Raw genomic sequence first — 16,615 nt, forward strand, 5'->3', positions numbered from 1 at the left:
GATACGCCACTAGTTGTGTATCTTAAGGGACATATAGATACATTTGCAAGGGGTTTCTTGAAGTTGGTGATGTGATTATGTTGGTGACGAGGCATTGGCTACCTTAAGAGAGTCATAGTGCTTCCTGCCAGTTGCTCACCCAAATACACATTCTTTAGACACTGTTTCCAGTGTGCCTGAAGAGATACGCCACTAGTTGTGTATCTTAAGGGACATATAGATACTTTTGCAAGGGGTTTCTTGAAGTTGGTGATGTGATTATGTTGGTGACGAGGCATTGTCTACCTTAAGAGAGTCATAGTGCTTCCTGCCAGTTGCTCACCCAAATACACATTTTTAGATACTGTGGCCAGTCTGCCTGAAGCGATACGCCACTAGTTGTGTATCTTAAGAGAAACATCGTTACTCTTGCCAGCGTTTTCTTGCCTTTGAAGATGTGATTATACTGGTGACGAGATATTGGCTACCCTAAGAGAGTCACAGTGTTTCCTGCCAGTTGCTCACCCAAATACACATTCTTTAGATACTGTTTCCAGTGTGCCTGAAGAGATACGCCACTAGTTGTGTATCTTAAGGGACATATAGATACTTTTGCAAGGGGTTCCTTGAAGTTGGTGATGTGATTATGTTGGTGAAGAGGCATTGGCTACCTTAAGAGAGTCATAGTGCTTCCTGCCAGTTGCTCACCCAAATACACATTTTTAGATACTATGGCCAGTCTGCCTGAAGCGATACGCCACTAGTTGTGTATCTTAAGAGAAACATCGTTACTCTTGCCAGCGTTTTCTTGACTTTGAAGATGTGATTATACTGGTGACTAGATATTGGCTACCCTAAGAGAGACACAGTGTTTCCTGCCAGTTGCTCACCCAAATACACATTCTTTAGATACTGTTTCCAGTGTGCCTGAAGAGATACGCCACTAGTTGTGTATCTTAAGGGACATATAGATACATTTGCAAGGGGTTTCTTGAAGTTGGTGATGTGATTATGTTGGTGACGAGGCATTGGCTACCTTAAGAGAGTCATAGTGCTTCCTGCCAGTTGCTCACCCAAATACACATTCTTTAGATACTGTTTCCAGTGTGCCTGAAGAGATACGCCACTAGTTGTGTATCTTAAGGGACATATAGATACTTTTGCAAGGGGTTTCTTGAAGTTGGTGATGTGATTATGTTGGTGACGAGGCATTGGCTACCTTAAGAGAGTCATAGTGCTTCCTGCCAGTTGCTCACCCAAATACACATTTTTAGATACTGTGGCCAGTCTGCCTGAAGCGATACGCCACTAGTTGTGTATCTTAAGAGAAACATCGTTACTCTTGCCAGCGTTTTCTTGACTTTGAAGATGTGATTATACTGGTGACGAGATATTGGCTACCCTAAGAGAGTCACAGTGTTTCCTGCCAGTTGCTCACCCAAATACACATTCTTTAGATACTGTTTCCAGTGTGCCTGAAGAGATACGCCACTAGTTGTGTATCTTAAGGGACATATAGATACTTTTGCAAGGGGTTTCTTGAAGTTGGTGATTTGATTATGTTGGTGACGAGGCATTGGCTACCTTAAGAGAGTCATAGTGCTTCCTGCCAGTTGCTCACCCAAATACACATTTTTAGATACTATGGCCAGTCTGCCTGAAGCGATACGCCACAAGTTGTGTATCTTAAGAGAAACATCGTTACTCTTGCCAGCGTTTTCTTGACTTTGAAGATGTGATTATACTGGTGACGAGATATTGGCTACCCTAAGAGAGTCACAGTGTTTCCTGCCAGTTGCTCACCCAAATACACATTCTTTAGATACTGTTTCCAGTGTGCCTGAAGAGATACGCCACTAGTTGTGTATCTTAAGGGACATATAGATACTTTTGCAAGGGGTTTCTTGAAGTTGGTGATGTGATTATGTTGGTGACGAGGCATTGTCTACCTTAAGAGAGTCATAGTGCTTCCTGCCAGTTGCTCACCCAAATACACATTTTTAGATACTGTGGCCAGTCTGCCTGAAGCGATACGCCACTAGTTGTGTATCTTAAGAGAAACATCTTTACTCTTGCCAGCGTTTTCTTGACTTTGAAGATGTGATTATACTGGTGACGAGATATGGGCTACCCTAAGAGAGTCACAGTGTTTCCTGCCAGTTGCTCACCCAAATACACATTCTTTAGATACTGTTTCCAGTGTGCCTGAAGAGATACGCCACTAGTTGTGTATCTTAAGGGACATATAGATACTTTTGCAAGGGGTTCCTTGAAGTTGGTGATGTGATTATGTTGGTGACGAGGCATTGGCTACCTTAAGAGAGTCATAGTGCTTCCTGCCAGTTGCTCACCCAAATACACATTTTTAGATACTATGGCCAGTCTGCCTGAAGCGATACGCCACTAGTTGTGTATCTTAAGAGAAACATCGTTACTCTTGCCAGCGTTTTCTTGACTTTGAAGATGTGATTATACTGGTGACTAGATATTGGCTACCCTAAGAGAGACACAGTGTTTCCTGCCAGTTGCTCACCCAAATACACATTCTTTAGATACTGTTTCCAGTGTGCCTGAAGAGATACGCCACTAGTTGTGTATCTTAAGGGACATATAGATACTTTTGCAAGGGGTTTCTTGAAGTTGGTGATGTGATTATGTTGGTGACGAGGCATTGGCTACCTTAAGAGAGTCATAGTGCTTCCTGCCAGTTGCTCACCCAAATACACATTCTTTAGATACTGTTTCCAGTGTGTCTGAAGAGATACGCCACTAGTTGTGTATCTTAAGGGACATATAGATACTTTTGCAAGGGGTTTCTTGAAGTTGGTGATGTGATTATGTTGGTGACGAGGCATTGGCTACCTTAAGAGAGTCATAGTGCTTCCTGCCAGTTGCTCACCCAAATACACATTTTTAGATACTGTGGCCAGTCTGCCTGAAGCGATACGCCACTAGTTGTGTATCTTAAGAGAAACATCGTTACTCTTGCCAGCGTTTTCTTGACTTTGAAGATGTGATTATACTGGTGACGAGATATTGGCTACCCTAAGAGAGTCACAGTGTTTCCTGCCAGTTGCTCACCCAAATACACATTCTTTAGATACTGTTTCCAGTGTGCCTGAAGAGATACGCCACTAGTTGTGTATCTTAAGGGACATATAGATACTTTTGCAAGGGGTTCCTTGAAGTTGGTGATTTGATTATGTTGGTGACGAGGCATTGGCTACCTTAAGAGAGTCATAGTGCTTCCTGTCAGTTGCTCACCCAAATACACATTTTTAGATACTATGGCCAGTCTGCCTGAAGCGATACGCAACTAGTTGTGTATCTTAAGAGAAACATCGTTACTCTTGCCAGCGTTTTCTTGACTTTGAAGATGTGATTATACTGGTGACTAGATATTGGCTACCCTAAGAGAGTCACAGTGTTTCCTGCCAGTTGCTCACCCAAATACACATTCTTTAGATACTGTTTCCAGTGTGCCTGAAGAGATACGCCACTAGTTGTGTATCTTAAGGGACATATAGATACTTTTGCAAGGGGTTTCTTGAAGTTGGTGATGTGATTATGTTGGTGACGAGGCATTGGCTACCTTAAGAGAGTCATAGTGCTTCCTGCCAGTTGCTCACCCAAATACACATTTTTAGATACTGTGGCCAGTCTGCCTGAAGCGATACGCCACTAGTTGTGTATCTTAAGAGAAACATCGTTACTCTTGCCAGCGTTTTCTTGACTTTGAAGATGTGATTATACTGGTGACTAGATATTGGCTACCCTAAGAGAGACACAGTGTTTCCTGCCAGTTGCTCACCCAAATACACATTCTTTAGATACTGTTTCCAGTGTGCCTGAAGAGATACGCCACTAGTTGTGTATCTTAAGGGACATATAGATACTTTTGCAAGGGGTTTCTTGAAGTTGGTGATGTGATTATGTTGGTGACGAGGCATTGGCTACCTTCAGAGAGTCATAGTGCTTCCTGCCAGTTGCTCACCCAAATACACATTTTTAGATACTGTTTCCAGTGTGCCTGAAGAGACACGCCACTAGTTGTGTATCTTAAGGGCCATATAGATACTTTTGCAAGGGGTTTCTTGAAGTTGGTGATGTGATTATGTTGGTGACGAGGCATTGGCTACCTTAAGAGAGTCATAGTGCTTCCTGCCAGTTGCTCACACAAATACACATTTTTAGATACTGTGGCCAGTCTGCCTGAAGCGATACGCCACTAGTTGTGTATCTTAAGAGAAACATCGTTACTCTTGCCAGCGTTTTCTTGACTTTGAAGATGTGATTATACTGGTGACGAGATATTGGCTACCCTAAGAGAGTCACAGTGTTTCCTGCCAGTTGCTCACCCAAATACACATTCTTTAGATACTGTTTCCAGTGTGCCTGAAGAGATACGCCACTAGTTGTGTATCTTAAGGGACATATAGATACTTTTGCAAGGGGTTTCTTGAAGTTGGTGATGTGATTATGTTGGTGACGAGGCATTGGCTACCTTAAGAGAGTCATAGTGCTTCCTGTCAGTTGCTCACCCAAATACACATTTTTAGATACTATGGCCAGTCTGCCTGAAGCGATACGCAACTAGTTGTGTATCTTAAGAGAAACATCGTTACACTTGCCAGCGTTTTCTTGACTTTGAAGATGTGATTATACTGGTGACTAGATATTGGCTACCCTAAGAGAGTCACAGTGTTTCCTGCCAGTTGCTCACCCAAATACACATTCTTTAGATACTGTTTCCAGTGTGCCTGAAGAGATACGCCACTAGTTGTGTATCTTAAGGGACATATAGATACTTTTGCAAGGGGTTTCTTGAAGTTGGTGATGTGATTATGTTGGTGACGAGGCATTGGCTACCTTCAGAGAGTCATAGTGCTTCCTGCCAGTTGCTCACCCAAATACACATTTTTAGATACTGTTTCCAGTGTGCCTGAAGAGACACGCCACTAGTTGTGTATCTTAAGGGCCATATAGATACTTTTGCAAGGGGTTTCTTGAAGTTGGTGATGTGATTATGTTGGTGACGAGGCATTGTCTACCTTAAGAGAGTCATAGTGCTTCCTGCCAGTTGCTCACCCAAATACACATTTTTAGATACTGTGGCCAGTCTGTCTGAAGCGATACGCCACTAGTTGTGTATCTTAAGAGAAACATCGTTACTCTTGCCAGCGTTTTCTTGACTTTGAAGATGTGATTATACTGGTGACGAGATATTGGCTACCCTAAGAGAGTCACAGTGTTTCCTGCCAGTTGCTCACCCAAATACACATTCTTTAGATACTGTTTCCAGTGTGCCTGAAGAGATACGCCACTAGTAGTGTATCTTAAGGGACATATAGATACTTTTGCAAGGGGTTTCTTGAAGTTGGTGATGTGATTATGTTGGTGACGATGCATTGGCTACCTTAAGAGAGTCATAGTGCTTCCTGCCAAATGCTCACCCAAATACACATTTTTAGATACTGGGCCAGTCTGCCTGAAGCGATACGCCACTATTTGTGTATCTTAAGAGAAACATCGTTACTCTTGCCAGCGTTTTCTTGACTTTGAAGATGTGATTATACTGGTGACGATATATTGGCTACCCTAAGAGAGTCACAGTGTTTCCTGCTAGTTGCTCACCCCAATACACATTCTTTAGATACTGTTTCCAGTGTGCCTGAAGAGATACGCCACTAGTTGTGTATCTTAAGGGACATATAGATACATTTCCAAGGGGTTTCTTGAAGTTGGTGATGTGATTATGTTGGTGACGAGGCATTGGCTACCTTAAGAGAGTCATAGTGCTTCCTGCCAGTTGCTCACCCAAATACACATTCTTTAGATACTGTGGCCAGTCTGCCTGAAGCGATACGCCACTAGTTGTGTATCTTAAGAGAAACTTCGTTACTCTTGCCAGCGTTTTCTTGACTTTGAAGATGTGATTATACTGGTGACGAGATATTGGCTACCCTAAGAGAGTCACAGTGTTTCCTGCCAGTTGCTCACCCAAATACACATTCTTTAGATACTGTTTCCAGTGTGCCTGAAGAGATACGCCACTAGTTGTGTACCTTAAGGGACATATAGATACTTTTGCAAGGGGTTTCTTGAAGTTGGTGATGTGATTATGTTGGTGACGAGGCATTGGCTACCTTAAGAGAGTCATAGTGCTTCCTGCCAGTTGCTCACCCAAATACACATTCTTTAGATACTGTTTCCAGTGTGCCTGAAGAGATACGCCACTAGTTGTGTATCTTAAGGGACATATAGATACTTTTGCAAGGGGTTTCTTGAAGTTGGTGATGTGATTATGTTGGTGACGAGGCATTGGCTACCTTAAGAGAGTCATAGTGCTTCCTGCCAGTTGCTCACCCAAATACACATTCTTTAGATACTGTTTCCAGTGTGCCTGAAGAGATACGCCACTAGTTGTGTATCTTAAGGGACATATAGATACTTTTGCAAGGGGTTTCTTGAAGTTGGTGATGTGATTATGTTGGTGACGATGCATTGACTACCTTAAGAGAGTCATAGTGCTTCCTGCCGAATGCTCACCCAAATACACATTTTTAGATACTGGGCCAGTCTGCCTGAAGCGATACGCCACTAGTTGTGTATCTTAAGAGAAACATCGTTACTCTTGCCAGCGTTTTCTTGACTTTGAAGATGTGATTATACTGGTGACGAGATATTGGCTACCCTAAGAGAGTCACAGTGTTTCCTGCCAGTTGCTCACCCAAATACACATTCTTTAGATACTGTTTCCAGTGTGCCTGAAGAGATACGCCACTAGTTGTGTATCTTAAGGGACATATAGATACTTTTGCAAGGGGTTTCTTGAAGTTGGTGATGTGATTATGTTGGTGACGAGGCATTGGCTACCTTAAGAGAGTCATAGTGCTTCCTGCCAGTTGCTCACCCAAATACACATTTTTAGATACTGTGGCCAGTCTGCCTGAAGCGATACGCCACTAGTTGTGTATCTTAAGAGAAACATCGTTACTCTTGCCAGCGTTTTCTTGACTTTGAAGATGTGATTATACTGGTGACGAGATATTGGCTACCCTAAGAGAGTCACAGTGTTTCCTGCCAGTTGCTCACCCAAATACACATTCTTTAGATACTGTTTCCAGTGTGCCTGAAGAGATACGCCAATAGTTGTGTATCCTAAGGGACATATAGATACTTTTGCAAGGGGTTTCTTGAAGTTGGTGATGTGATTATGTTGGTGACGAGGCATTGGCTACCTTAAGAGAGTCATAGTGCTTCCTGCCAGTTGCTCACCCAAATACACATTCTTTAGATACTGTTTCCAGTGTGCCTGAAGAGATACGCCACTAGTTGTGTATCTTAAGGGACATATAGATACTTTTGCAAGGGGTTTCTTGAAGTTGGTGATGTGATTATGTTGGTGACGAGGCATTGGCTACCTTAAGAGAGTCATAGTGCTTCCTGCCAGTTGCTCACCCAAATACACATTCTTTAGATACTGTTTCCAGTGTGCCTGAAGAGATACGCCACTAGTTGTGTATCTTAAGGGACATATAGATACTTTTGCAAGGGGTTTCTTGAAGTTGGTGATGTGATTATGTTGGTGACGATGCATTGACTACCTTAAGAGAGTCATAGTGCTTCCTGCCAAATGCTCACCCAAATACACATTTTTAGATACTGGGCCAGTCTGCCTGAAGCGATACGCCACTAGTTGTGTATCTTAAGAGAAACATCGTTACTCTTGCCAGCGTTTTCTTGACTTTGAAGATGTGATTATACTGGTGACGAGATATTGGCTACCCTAAGAGAGTCACAGTGTTTCCTGCCAGTTGCTCACCCAAATACACATTCTTTAGATACTGTTTCCAGTGTGCCTGAGAGATACGCCACTAGTTGTGTATCTTAAGGGACATATAGATACTTTTGCAAGGGGTTTCTTGAAGTTGGTGATGTGATTATGTTGGTGACGAGGCATTGGCTACCTTAAGAGAGTCATAGTGCTTCCTGCCAGTTGCTCACCCAAATACACATTTTTAGATACTGTGGCCAGTCTGCCTGAAGCGATACGCCACTAGTTGTGTATCTTAAGAGAAACATCGTTACTCTTGCCAGCGTTTTCTTGACTTTGAAGATGTGATTATACTGGTGACGAGATATTGGCTACCCTAAGAGAGTCACAGTGTTTCCTGCCAGTTGCTCACCCAAATACACATTCTTTAGATACTGTTTCCAGTGTGCCTGAAGAGATACGCCAATAGTTGTGTATCTTAAGGGACATATAGATACTTTTGCAAGGGGTTTCTTGAAGTTGGTGATGTGATTATGTTGGTGACGAGGCATTGGCTACCTTAAGAGAGTCATAGTGCTTCCTGCCAGTTGCTCACCCAAATACACATTCTTTAGATACTGTTTCCAGTGTGCCTGAAGAGATACGCCACTAGTTGTGTATCTTAAGGGACATATAGATACTTTTGCAAGGGGTTTCTTGAAGTTGGTGATGTGAATATGTTGGTGACGAGGCATTGTCTTCCTTAAGAGAGTCATAGTGCTTCCTGCCAGTTGCTCACCCAAATACACATTTTTAGATACTGTGGCCAGTCTGCCTGAAGCGATACGCCACTAGTTGTGTATCTTAAGAGAAACATCGTTACTCTTGCCAGCGTTTTCTTGACTTTGAAGATGTGATTATACTGGTGACGAGATATTGGCTACCCTAAGAGAGACACAGTGTTTCCTGCCAGTTGCTCACCCAAATACACTTTCTTTAGATACTGTTTCCAGTGTGCCTGAAGAGATACGCCACTAGTTGTGTATCTTAAGGGACATATAGATACATTTGCAAGGGGTTTCTTGAAGTTGGTGATGTGATTATGTTGGTGACGAGGCATTGGCTACCTTAAGAGAGTCATAGTGCTTCCTGCCAGTTGCTCACCCAAATACACATTCTTCAGATACTGTTTCCAGTGTGCCTGAAGAGATACGCCACTAGTTGTGTATCTTAAGGGACATATAGATACTTTTGCAAGGGGTTTCTTGAAGTTGGTGATTTGATTATGTTGGTGACGAGGCATTGTCTACCTTAAGAGAGTCATAGTGCTTCCTGCCAGTTGCTCACCCAAATACACATTTTTAGATACTGTGGCCAGTCTGCCTGAAGCGATACGCCACTAGTTGTGTATCTTAAGAGAAACATCGTTACTCTTGCCAGCGTTTTCTAGACATTGAAGATGTGATTATACTGGTGACGAGATATTGGCTACCCTAAGAGAGTCACAGTGTTTCCTGCCAGTTGCTCACCCAAATACACATTCTTTAGATACTGTTTCCAGTGTGCCTGAAGAGATACGCCACTAGTTGTGTATCTTAAGGGACATATAGATACTTTTGCAAGGGGTTTCTTGAAGTTGGTGATGTGATTATGTTGGTGACGAGGCATTGGCTACCTTAAGAGAGTCATAGTGCTTCCTGCCAGTTGCTCACCCAAATACACATTCTTTAGATACTGTTTCCAGTGTGCCTGAAGAGATACGCCACTAGTTGTGTATCTTAAGGGACATATAGATACTTTTGCAAGAGGTTTCTTGAAGTTGGTGATGTGATTATGTTGGTGACGAGGCATTGTCTACCTTAAGAGAGTCATAGTGCTTCCTGCCAGTTGCTCACCCAAATACACATTTTTAGATACTGTGGCCAGTCTGCCTGAAGCGATACGCAACTAGTTGTGTATCTTAAGAGAAACATCGTTACTCTTGCCAGCGTTTTCTTGACTTTGAAGATGTGATTATACTGCTGACGAGATATTGGCTACCCTAAGAGAGTCACAGTGTTTCCTGCCAGTTGCTCACCCAAATACACATTCTTTAGATACGGTTTCCAGTGTGCCTGAAGAGATACGCCACTAGTTGTGTATCTTAAGGGACATATAGATACTTTTGCAAGGGGTTTCTTGAAGTTGGTGATGTGATTATGTTGGTGACGAGGCATTGGCTACCTTAAGAGAGTCATAGTGCTTCCTGCCAGTTGCTCACCCAAATACACATTTTTAGATACTGTGGCCAGTCTGCCTGAAGCGATACGCCACTAGTTGTGTATCTTAAGAGAAACATCGTTACTCTTGCCAGCGTTTTCTTGACTTTGAAGATGTGATTATACTGGTGACGAGATATTGGCTACCCTAAGAGAGACACAGTGTTTCCTGCCAGTTGCTCACCCAAATACACATTCTTTAGATACTGTTTCCAGTGTGCCTGAAGAGATACGCCAATAGTTGTGTATCTTAAGGGACATATAGATACATTTGCAAGGGGTTTCTTGAAGTTGGTGATGTGATTATGTTGGTGACGAGGCATTGGCTACCTTAAGAGAGTCATAGTGCTTCCTGCCAGTTGCTCACCCAAATACACATTCTTTAGATACTGTTTCCAGTGTGCCTGAAGAGATACGCCACTAGTTGTGTATCTTAAGGGACATAGAGATACTTTTCAAGGGGTTTCTTGAAGTTGGTGATGTGATTATGTTGGTGACGAGGCATTGGCTACCTTCAGAGAGTCATAGTGCTTCCTGCCAGTTGCTCACCCAAGTACACATTTTTAGATACTGTGGCCAGTCTGCCTGAAGCGATACGCCACTAGTTGTGTATCTTAAGAGAAACATCGTTACTCTTGCCAGCGTTTTCTTGACTTTGAAGATGTGATTATACTGGTGACGAGATATTGGCTACCCTAAGAGAGTCACAGTGTTTCCTGCCAGTTGCTCACCCAAATACACATTCTTTAGATACTGTTTCCAGTGTGCCTGAAGAGATACGCCACTAGTTGTGTATCTTAAGGGACATATAGATACTTTTGCAAGGGGTTTCTTGAAGTTGGTGATGTGATTATGTTGGTGACGAGGCATTGGCTACCTTCAGAGAGTCATAGTGCTTCCTGCCAGTTGCTCACCCAAATACACATTTTTAGATACTGTGGCCAGTCTGCCTGGAGCGATACGCCACTAGTTGTGTATCTTAAGAGAAACATCGTTACTCTTGCCAGCGTTTTCTTGACTTTGAAGATGTGATTATACTGGTGACGAGATATTGGCTACCCTAAGAGAGTCACAGTGTTTCCTGCCAGTTGCTCACCCAAATACACATTCTTTAGATACTGTTTCCAGTGTGCCTGAAGAGATACGCCACTAGTTGTGTATCTTAAGGGACATATAGATACTTTTGCAAGGGGTTTCTTGAAGTTGGTGATGTGATTTTGTTGGTGACGAGGCATTGGCTACCTTAAGAGAGTCATAGTGCTTCCTGCCAGTTGCTCACCCAAGTACACATTTTTAGATACTGTGGCCAGTCTGCCTGAAGCGATATGCCACTAGTTGTGTATCTTAAGAGAAACATCGTTACTCTTGCCAGCGTTTTCTTGACTTTGAAGATGTGATTATACTGGTGACGAGATATTGGCTACCCTAAGAGAGTCACAGTGTTTCCTGCCAGTTGCTCACCCAAATACACATTCTTTAGATACTGTTTCCAGTGTGCCTGAAGAGATACGCCACTAGTTGTGTATCTTGAGGGACATTTAGATACTTTTGCAAGGGGTTTCTTGAAGTTGGTGATGTGATTATGTTGGTGACGAGGCATTGTCTACCTTAAGAGAGTCATAGTGCTTCCTGCCAGTTGCTCACCCAAATACACATTTTTAAATACTGTGGCCAGTCTGCCTGAAGCGATACGCCACTAGTTGTGTATCTTAAGAGAAACATCGTTACTCTTGCCAGCGTTTTCTTGACTTTGAAGATGTGATTATACTGGTGACGAGATATTGGCTACCCTAAGAGAGTCACAGTGTTTCCTGCCAGTTGCTCACCCAAATACACATTCTTTAGATACTGGTTCCAGTGTGCCTGAAGAGATACGCCACTAGTTGTGTATCTTAAGGGACATATAGATACTTTTGCAAGGGGTTTCTTGAAGTTGGTGATGTGATTATGTTGGTGACGAGGCATTGGCTACCTTAAGAGAGTCATAGTGCTTCCTGCCAGTTGCTCACCCAAATACACATTCTTTAGATACTGTTTCCAGTGTGCCTGAAGAGATACGCCACTAGTTGTGTATCTTAAGGGACATATAGATACTTTTGCAAGGGGTTTCTTGAAGTTGGTGATGTGATTATGTTGGTGACGAGGCATTGGCTACCTTAAGAGAGTCATAGTGCTTTCTGCCAGTTGCTCACCCAAATACACATTTTTAGATACTGTGGCCAGTCTGCCTGAAGCGATACGCAACTAGTTGTGTATCTTAAGAGAAACATCGTTACTCTTGCCAGCGTTTTCTTGACTTTGAAGATGTGATTATACTGGTGACGAGATATTGGCTACCCTAAGAGAGTCACAGTGTTTCCTGCCAGTTGCTCACCCAAATACACATTCTTTAGATACTGTTTCCAGTGTGCCTGAAGAGATACGCCACTAGTTGTGTATCTTAAGGGACATATAGATACTTTTGCAAGGGGTTTCTTGAAGTTGGTGATGTGATTATGTTGGTGACGATGCATTGGCTACCTTAAGAGAGTCATAGTGCTTCCTGCCAAATGCTCACCCAAATACACATTTTTAGATACTGAGCCAGTCTGCCTGAAGCGATACGCCACTAGTTGTGTATCTTAAGAGAAACATCGTTACTCTTGCCAGCGTTTCCTTGACTTTGAAGATGTGATTATACTGGTGACGAGATATTGGCTACCCTAAGAGAGTCACAGTGTTTCCTGCCAGTTGCTCACCCAAATACACATTTTTTAGATACTGTTTCCATTGTGCCTGAAGAGATACGCCAATAGTTGTGTATCTTAAGGGACATATAGATACTTTTGCAAGGGGTTTCTTGAAGTTGGTGATGTGATTATGTTGGTGACGAGGCATTGGCTACCTTAAGAGAGTCATAGTGCTTCCTGCCAGTTGCTCACACAAATACACATTTTTAGATACTGTGGCCAGTCTGCCTGAAGCGATACGCCACTAGTTGTGTATCTTAAGAGAAACATCGTTACTCTTGCCAGCGTTTTCTTGACTTTGAAGATGTGATTGTACTGGTGACGAGATATTGGCTACCCTAAGAGAGTCACAGTGTTTCCTGCCAGTTGCTCACCCAAATACACATTCTTTAGTTACTGTTTCCAGTGTGCCTGAAGAGATACGCCACTAGTTGTGTATCTTAAGGGGCATATAGATACTTTTGCAAGGGGTTTCTTGAAGTTGGTGATGTGATTATGTTGGTGACGAGGCATTGGCTACCTTAAGAGAGTCATAGTGCTTCCTGCCAGTTGCTCACCCAAATACACATTTTTAGATACTGTGGCCAGTCTGCCTGAAGCGATACGCAACTAGTTGTGTATCTTAAGAGAAACATCGTTACTCTTGCCAGCGTTTCCTTGACTTTGAAGATGTGATTATACTGGTGACGAGATATTGGCTACCCTAAGAGAGTCACAGTGTTTCCTGCCAGTTGCTCACCCAAATACACATTCTTTAGATACTGTTTCCATTGTGCCTGAAGAGATACGCCACTAGTTGTGTATCTTAAGGGACATATAGATACTTTTGCAAGGGGTTTCTTGAAGTTGGTGATGTGATTATGGTGGTGACGAGGCATTGGCTACCTTAAGAGAGTCATAGTGCTTCCTGCCAGTTGCTCACCCAAATACACATTTTTAGATACTGTGGCCAGTCTGCCTGAAGCGATACGCCACTAGTTGTGTATCTTAAGAGAAACATCGTTACTCTTGCCAGCGTTTTCTTGACTTTGAAGATGTGATTATACTGGTGACGAGATATTGGCTACCCTAAGAGAGTCACAGTGTTTCCTGCCAGTTGCTCACCCAAATACACATTCTTTAGATACTGTTTCCAGTGTGCCTGAAGAGATACGCCAATAGTTGTGTATCTTAAGGGACATATAGATACTTTTGCAAGGGGTTTCTTGAAGTTGGTGATGTGATTATGTTGGTGACGAGGCATTGGCTACCTTAAGAGAGTCATAGTGCTTCCTGCCAGTTGCTCACACAAATACACATTTTTAGATACTGTGGCCAGTCTGCCTGAAGCGATACGCCACTAGTTGTGTATCTTAAGAGAAACATCGTTACTCTTGCCAGCGTTTTCTTGACTTTGAAGATGTGATTATACTGGTGACGAGATATTGGCTACCCTAAGAGAGTCACAGTGTTTCCTGCCAGTTGCTCACCCAAATACACATTCTTTAGATACTGTTTCCATTGTGCCTGAAGAGATACGCCACTAGTTGTGTATCTTAAGGGGCATATAGATACTTTTGCAAGGGGTTTCTTGAAGTTGGTGATGTGATTATGTTGGTGACGAGGCATTGGCTACCTTAAGAGAGTCATAGTGCTTCCTGCCAGTTGCTCACCCAAATACACATTCTTTAGATACTGTTTCCAGTGTGCCTGAAGAGATACGCCACTAGTTGTGTATCTTAAGGGACATAGAGATACTTTTCAAGGGGTTTCTTGAAGTTGGTGATGTGATTATGTTGGTGACGAGGCATTGGCTACCTTCAGAGAGTCATAGTGCTTCCTGCCAGTTGCTCACCCAAGTACACATTTTTAGATACTGTGGCCAGTCTGCCTGAAGCGATACGCCACTAGTTGTGTATCTTAAGAGAAACATCGTTACTCTTGCCAGCTTTTTCTTGACTTTGAAGATGTGATTATACTGGTGACGAGATATTGGCTACCCTAAGAGAGTCACAGTGTTTCCTGCCAGTTGCTCACCCAAATACACATTCTTTAGATACTGTTTCCAGTGTGCCTGAAGAGATACGCCACTAGTTGTGTATCTTAAGGGACATATAGATACTTTTGCAAGGGGTTTCTTGAAGTTGGTGATGTGATTATGTTGGTGACGAGGCATTGGCTACCTTCAGAGAGTCATAGTGCTTCCTGCCAGTTGCTCACCCAAATACACATTTTTAGATACTGTGGCCAGTCTGCCTGGAGCGATACGCCACTAGTTGTGTATCTTAAGAGAAACATCGTTACTCTTGCCAGCGTTTTCTTGACTTTGAAGATGTGATTATACTGGTGACGAGATATTGGCTACCCTAAGAGAGTCACAGTGTTTCCTGCCAGTTGCTCACCCAAATACACATTCTTTAGATACTGTTTCCAGTGTGCCTGAAGAGATACGCCACTAGTTGTGTATCTTAAGGGACATATAGATACTTTTGCAAGGGGTTTCTTGAAGTTGGTGATGTGATTTTGTTGGTGACGTGGCATTGGCTACCTTAAGAGAGTCATAGTGCTTCCTGCCAGTTGCTCACCCAAGTACACATTTTTAGATACTGTGGCCAGTCTGCCTGAAGCGATATGCCACTAGTTGTGTATCTTAAGAGAAACATCGTTACTCTTGCCAGCGTTTTCTTGACTTTGAAGATGTGATTATACTGGTGACGAGATATTGGCTACCCTAAGAGAGTCACAGTGTTTCCTGCCAGTTGCTCACCCAAATACACATTCTTTAGATACTGTTTCCAGTGTGCCTGAAGAGATACGCCACTAGTTGTGTATCTTGAGGGACATTTAGATACTTTTGCAAGGGGTTTCTTGAAGTTGGTGATGTGATTATGTTGGTGACGAGGCATTGGCTACCTTAAGAGAGTCATAGTGCTTCCTGCCAGTTGCTCACCCAAATACACATTTTTAGATACTGTGGCCAGTCTGCCTGAAGCGATACGCCACTAGTTGTGTATCTTAAGAGAAACATCGTTACTCTTGCCAGCGTTTTCTTGACTTTGAAGATGTGATTATACTGGTGACGAGATATTGGCTACCCTAAGAGAGACACAGTGTTTCCTGCCAGTTGCTCACCCAAATACACATTCTTTAGATACTGTTTCCAGTGTGCCTGAAGAGATACGCCAATAGTTGTGTATCTTAAGGGACATATAGATACATTTGCAAGGGGTTTCTTGAAGTTGGTGATGTGATTATGTTGGTGACGAGGCATTGGCTACCTTAAGAGAGTCATAGTGCTTCCTGCCAGTTGCTCACCCAAATACACATTCTTTAGATACTGTTTCCAGTGTGCCTGAAGAGATACGCCACTAGTTGTGTATCTTAAGGGACATAGAGATACTTTTCAAGGGGTTTCTTGAAGTTGGTGATGTGATTATGTTGGTGACGAGGCATTGGCTACCTTCAGAGAGTCATAGTGCTTCCTGCCAGTTGCTCACCCAAGTACACATTTTTAGATACTGTGGCCAGTCTGCCTGAAGCGATACGCCACTAGTTGTGTATCTTAAGAGAAACATCGTTACTCTTGCCAGCTTTTTCTTGACTTTGAAGATGTGATTATACTGGTGACGAGATATTGGCTACCCTAAGAGAGTCACAGTGTTTCCTGCCAGTTGCTCACCCAAATACACATTCTTTAGATACTGTTTCCAGTGTGCCTGAAGAGATACGCCACTAGTTGTGTATCTTAAGGGACATATAGATACTTTTGCAAGGGGTTTCTTGAAGTTGGTGATGTGATTATGTTGGTGACGAGGCATTGGCTACCTTCAGAGAGTCATAGTGCTTCCTGCCAGTTGCTCACCCAAATACACATTTTTAGATACTGTGGCCAGTCTGCCTGGAGCGATACGCCA

This window comes from Schistocerca nitens, chromosome 11, assembly GCF_023898315.1.
Source record: "Schistocerca nitens isolate TAMUIC-IGC-003100 chromosome 11, iqSchNite1.1, whole genome shotgun sequence".
In the NCBI taxonomy this organism is placed as follows: domain Eukaryota; kingdom Metazoa; phylum Arthropoda; class Insecta; order Orthoptera; family Acrididae; genus Schistocerca; species Schistocerca nitens.